A 6,000-nucleotide genomic window follows, 5' to 3' on the forward strand; every position below is an offset into this window, starting at 1 on the left:
GGTAAGAGATAAGTTTGGATATCATGCTTTTAAACTTTGAGGCCTTTTGGAGGCACTCTCCAATCACTGTCATTACACAAAAAAGTGGAATAGGAGAAAATGAGATCAGTTCTTAAGTGTTCTTCAGGGTCTCAGTCAGTTGGAATCCTTCCTTTCACTCATTCCTGCCTGAGTTTTGTAATTTTACTGCTCATAACTGCCTAATTAGCAGGGGAATCAAATGAAATGAAACTCAAATTCATCAATTTGGCTTCATTAGCAGCTCTAGTAGAAGATTTTGAAAGACATTCCAACACTACAAGTCGACTGATCTTCACTGTACCAGGCAGAATAATCTTCGACAAAACCAATCATCATCACCAGCCTGTAACTCTCTATGCCCCAAACCCAAACTAGTCACCAGTCAACCCAAAAATCATGTCCCAAACTTTAACCCAAACATTAAGCCCAGGTCTTTGGCCTAGAGGATAAAGCATGGGCCTGGTAGCCAGAAGACCTGGGTTCTGATCCCTGGTCAGCCATTTGCCTACTTGTGACTTTGGGCATATCATTTAACTTCTCTGTATCTCAGTTTCCTCAACTGTAAAATGGGGATTCAATCAATCAGTCAATCAGTGGTGTTTATTGAGCACTTAATATATTCAGAGCACTGTACTAAGCACTTGGGAGAGTATAATGCAACATAATTAGCAGACACATTCCCTTCCCACCATGGGCTTGCAGTCTAAAGGATTAAGGATTCAATACCTGTTCTCCTTTCTACTTGACTATGAGCCGCATGTGGTACGAGGACTTAGGACTGATTAATTGTATCTGCCCCAACACTTAGAACAGTGCTTGACACAGAGTAAACGCTTAACAGATGCTATTGAAAAAAACCCAGAAAGTCATCAGTCAGCTGACTCTTGATTTTAATGATCTTTAAAATATAAAAGCTGGTTTTACATTGTTAATGAAATGGAGGAAAGAGCTTTCTAGTCAATCAGTTATCTCATCCCAAGCTGATCCACAGGGATCAGTGATAAGGATCAATGATGTACTCAGTGAGTACATTTAGGATGTGCAGAGAGCCTTTCTCTGAAATAGAATCCTCTCAAAAGGAAGGAGAAATGCAATGAATTAGCATCCAAATATGGAATAATACTTCTTCCAAACTCTTTCTCCCACAGTAGCTTTTTTCTTCGTTTCTTTCCTCTTGTCTTCCATGATCCAATTTTGGCCTGTGTAATTGTGAGCTAGATGAAATACATCGGACTTGGAAAGTATCATTATGCCCAAGACCAAGGGGTGAGAAATCTCCCTCTTGAAATCTGTCTTCTCCTTTCATCCTCTCTATGTGTAAATTGTTTGAGCTCCAGAGGCCTTGGGTCCATTGCCAGACTCTCCATAAAGTAGCTCAGTTGCACCACTGCTGATATTTTAATGATAACTTTTTCCACCCAGTGAAGTATCATTTTAAAATTAGGAACTTAAGCGACTCATGGGCCCCCTACACTTTCATTATGTGTTGCAAATAGGAATGAAATCAAGGGCTTCTGTAAGTCAAAAGCCTAATATCATTAGCATCTTTACAAAGGCAACAAGACAAAGCACAATACCCTTAGGCAATAGCATCAGAAGGTATAATCTGTCCACAAAACCACAACTGGGCTCTGCTCACAATATTGCATATAAAATGGTTGTGTAATATTCATTTTCTACAGAATTTCTAGACCTAAGTGGCAGAACAAAATTGCTGTTCAACATATGATGCATATAATACGTATTACATTTCTAAACTGTAACTATTGATCCCCCTCTCAGGATCACACCTGGAGAGTTCCCAGTACTGTACCAGTCTCGATTGAAGGAGGGAGATCAGGCAGAGGCCTATCCATTCCATTCCTAGCTTGGGCAGCGGCTAGTGAGTGGAAGGCAATCTGCTACAAGTCAAAACTCAACTGTGCTGAGCAGCAGCGGCATGGGAGATGTGGAGGGTGAAGACTCAAGTTTCATGCACGGAAGAAGGCAGTGGTAAACCACTTCTGTAATTTTACCAGGAAAAGTCTATGGCTACACTACCAGAAATATTGCAGATGGAGGTGGGCACTCTGGGAGAGATGTGTTCATGGCATCACTATGGGTCAAAAACGACCTGATAGCATAAGACAAGAACTATTGATCACATTTTCTTTGGGCCTGACACTTCAAATCACATGCCAGAAATTTAATAATGGCAGATTTTATAAAGTTGGAATATTTTGCTCATCTAGGAATTTCACTTTTTCAGACCTAAATTATTTCAAGTATACAACTGTAAGAATGCGTTAGTCAACCAAAGATTTTGGGAAAATCGAATAATGCCCAGTGTACGTTTGACATAAAATTGCGAACAATTATCCCTTTAGCTCTATCAGTGCTGCTCTGAATATTGGCCATTGCAGTTAATCGTTGAGTAATTATTCCTTTCAATTTTCCCATCAAAATTCCACCTCTTTCATAGTCTTAAGGGCTCACCTGATAGGTGAGTCAATTAATCATTAGCATTTATTGACCACCTTCTGTGGCAGAGCAGTGTACTAAGTGCTTGAGAGCATTCAGTAGAGGTAAAAGAAACACTCCCTGCCCTCAAAGAGCATTTAATAAGTTCTCCTGATTCTTCCTAGCTGACAGCTGTAAATGACAGCTAGAATTTGCAACTTCTGACCAAATTCTGACCAAATTTGTTAGGCCATGGATTGGGCAGCTGATCTCTCAATTTCAGGGCATGAAACATTTTTCCTTTAAATTAGAGGTGACTCTCACTGGCAGCAAATGTCAACTCCCTAATTAAAAGTTGTATAGCAATTAATGTTTTCCAAGTGCTTTCTGATAACTATGGGCTTTGGAAGAGTTTAAATACATGGAGTTAATCGCTGTAAATCAACCAAGTCCATAAATCAAATTGGCAGTCAAGTAAGGGCAAGCTAAATTAATGTTGCTTATGTTGAAGCATTCATGGTGTAACTGGTGGGTAAAATTTCAAAATTTAGCAGTTTATCAGTCCTTCTTTTCTCTGAGCTCTGTCTCTGAGTTTTCCGGTGGAGATATTAGTTAATGATGGTATTTGTTAAGAACTTATTATGAGTCAAGCACTGTTTAAAGTGCTGTGTTAGATACAAGTTCATCACAGTGGGCACAATTTCTGTCCCACATGTGGTTAACAGTCAAAATAGCAGGGAGAACAGGGATTGAATCCCCATTTTATAGATGAGGGAACTGAGGCCCAGAGAAGTGAAGTGACTTGACCAAGGCCACACAGCAGACATTTGGCAGAGCTAGGATTAGAAACCAGGTCCTCTGACTCCCAGGACCTTGCACTTTCCTCTAATCCATGTCTAAAGGATGGCAGAAACTTCAGTAAACCACACTCTCCACTGCCTCCGCTTACTAATCATTCTGACAAAGGGAAATTGAGTGGAAGTCTTGCAAACTCTTAAGGCAGAAAAACTATGGGAGTGCCAAGCAGATAGAGTACATTAAGGCACCGTTCAGTGCCCCTACATGGAGGAGGGAATCAAAAGAAATATTGAATAAGGGCCTTATCCTGAAGTTATTTATGGTTAAAAAGGGAGAAGTAGTGTGTTTAGTGGTTACAGCACCAGTCTGGGTGTCAGAAAGACCTGGGTTTTGGTCTTAGCTCCATCACTTGTCTGCTTTGGGCAAGTCACTTAAAATCTCTGTGCCTCAGGTACCTATGCAAAATGGGGAAATGGGGATTAATATTGTGAGCCTCTGTGGGTCGGGGCTGTGTTCAACCTAATAACCTTGCATGTACCCCAATGCCTGGCACATGGTAAGTGCTTAACGAATACCATTGAGAGAAGGAGTGTCTTCTGATTGTTTGGAAGCCAGCAGTAGTGTTTTCTGAGATTTAATATCAGCTCTCTGCTCTAATATTATATGACACAATTTCCAAAGAAATAAACCTGATTGGGCCTACTTTCATGCTAAGGTTGAAATGGGGTTGAATCTCCCACAAAGAGATTTAGCACTTCCTTCCTCTTTTTCCACAGACTTACTGCTAATTGCAGTACATACCAATTAAGCACCACTTCTGCAATCTGACTTCTTATCTGCCTGGGCCAACTGGAAAAAAAAAGCAAAAGAAATTCTAGGACTTTCATTGGGAGTTGGAAACTTGTATTTGCATTAGCAGTCAGATTCTACCCTTCTTGTCTGGACTAATTTAGGAGAAAATCTTACCACTATAAAGGAGCCAGAAGGACACCTGTCCGCTGTGGGGACCTTGGACAAGTCGCTTCACTTCTCTGAGCCTCAGTTACCTCATCTGTAAAATGGAGATTAACGTTCTAAGTCTCACAAGGGACATAGACTGTGTCCAACCTGACTAGCTTTCATCTACACCAGTGCTTAGTACAGTGCCTGGCACAAAGTAAGTGCTTAACAAATACCATAAAAAGGGATGTTGGGCTATCTAGCAGTGAGTGGTTCTTTTGGGCTACATATGCACTTTCCATCTTGCTCTCTTCACTATAAAAAAGCTAATTAATACTATTATTATCATTAGCTACTGTCACTCATTATTATTATTATTGAATGTGTTAAACAACTGCCATGTTTCAAAACACTGTTCTGAGCAGTACTTGTTGTAATTCAATTCTCAGTTACGGAGAGTGGGTGTCTTTTCCAGACCCTGGACTTCCTTTCCTGCTCACTTGGGGAATTGAACTTCGACTCTGCCCTGTTGTGAGGGTCAGTCCAACTAATAATAATAATAATAATGTTGGTATTTGTTAAGCGCTTACTATGTGCCGAGCACTGTTCTAAGCGCTGGGGTAGACACAGGGGAATCAGGTTGTCCCACGTGGGGCTCACAGTCTTCATCCCCATTTTACAGATGAGGTAACTGAGGCACCGAGAAGTTAAGTGACTTGCCCAAAGTCACACAGCTGACAAGTGGCCGAGCCGGGATTCAAACCCAAGACCTCTGACTCCAAAGCCCATGCTCTTTCCGCTGAGCCAACTAGCCCTCACACTCAGGAAGGGGAAGAAGAAGCCAGGAAAGTCACTCTATGGTGTCCCTCACTGAAGGAGGATGTGCAATTAATGCCTTATATAGTGCAGTATCTACCAACTTGATTGTATTGTACTCTCTCAAGTGCTTAGTACAGAGCTCGGCACACTGCAAGCATAAATGCCATGGATACTTATTTAGATCTGAGCCGATCAGACAGAAGAACTGGGGAGGAAGTAGGGTGGGGGGAGTAGGGGAGGGGGGTAGTTTGAGGTGACACCCTCAGCCATCTTGTACACTTTAAGCATTTGATATTCACCCTACCCTCAACCCTGCAGGACTTATGTACATATCCATAATTCATTCATATTAATGTCTCTTTCCCCTTCTAGACTGTAAGCTCGTTGTGGGCAGGGGACATGCCTACCAATTCTTTTGACTGCATTCTTCCAAGACCTTAGTACATTGCTCTGCACACAGTAAGTGCTCATTAAATACCACTGATTGATTGACTGATTGATCTTGAGGTGAGAGGTGGTAAGCTGAATATCTGGTAGAGGACAACTTGGGGAGGGCCTTGGCTGAGACTCTGAAAAGAGGGTAAGGGGAGGGATTGGAGAGGAACTCAAATTAGGGTTTGGATATCCTGATGGTTCTAGGGCCAAAGATGGGCCACGGGAGTAGCAAGGCTCCTGCCCCTGACAAGGAGAAATGGCTCAGATGTACCCTGGCATACAAAAGACTAGGAAAGGGTGAAACTGGAATCTGGGACTCCCTCAAGAAGAGGGGAACGACTAGAGTAGCGTGAGCCCCCAGGTGGACCTACTGGAAAGTACAGAGATCCTGGAGAGAAAAATGTTAGATCTTGGGCCAGGCAGTTTGAACTAGAATTGTTTTCACCGTTAACGATTTAAGAAATTATTAAACATTACTGAGATCTCAGATCTTGGTGTCTGCCTGTGGCTGGGGCTGGAAGAGAATTTTTAGGGGCCAGGGAAAAGCAT

General features: G+C 41.9%; 1 non-coding gene across 1 annotated transcript; it reads left to right on the plus strand.

Moving 5' to 3' along the window:
* The first annotated feature begins 1,793 nt into the window (after positions 1-1,793).
* LOC114817341 lies at positions 1,794-1,930 on the plus strand. The gene has a single exon (XR_003765199.1). It is a non-coding gene; the product is annotated as a small nucleolar RNA SNORA7 (small nucleolar RNA).
* Positions 1,931-6,000: the final 4,070 nt, after the last annotated feature.

Source organism: Ornithorhynchus anatinus, chromosome 1 (genome assembly GCF_004115215.2).
Source record: "Ornithorhynchus anatinus isolate Pmale09 chromosome 1, mOrnAna1.pri.v4, whole genome shotgun sequence".
NCBI lineage: Eukaryota > Metazoa > Chordata > Mammalia > Monotremata > Ornithorhynchidae > Ornithorhynchus > Ornithorhynchus anatinus.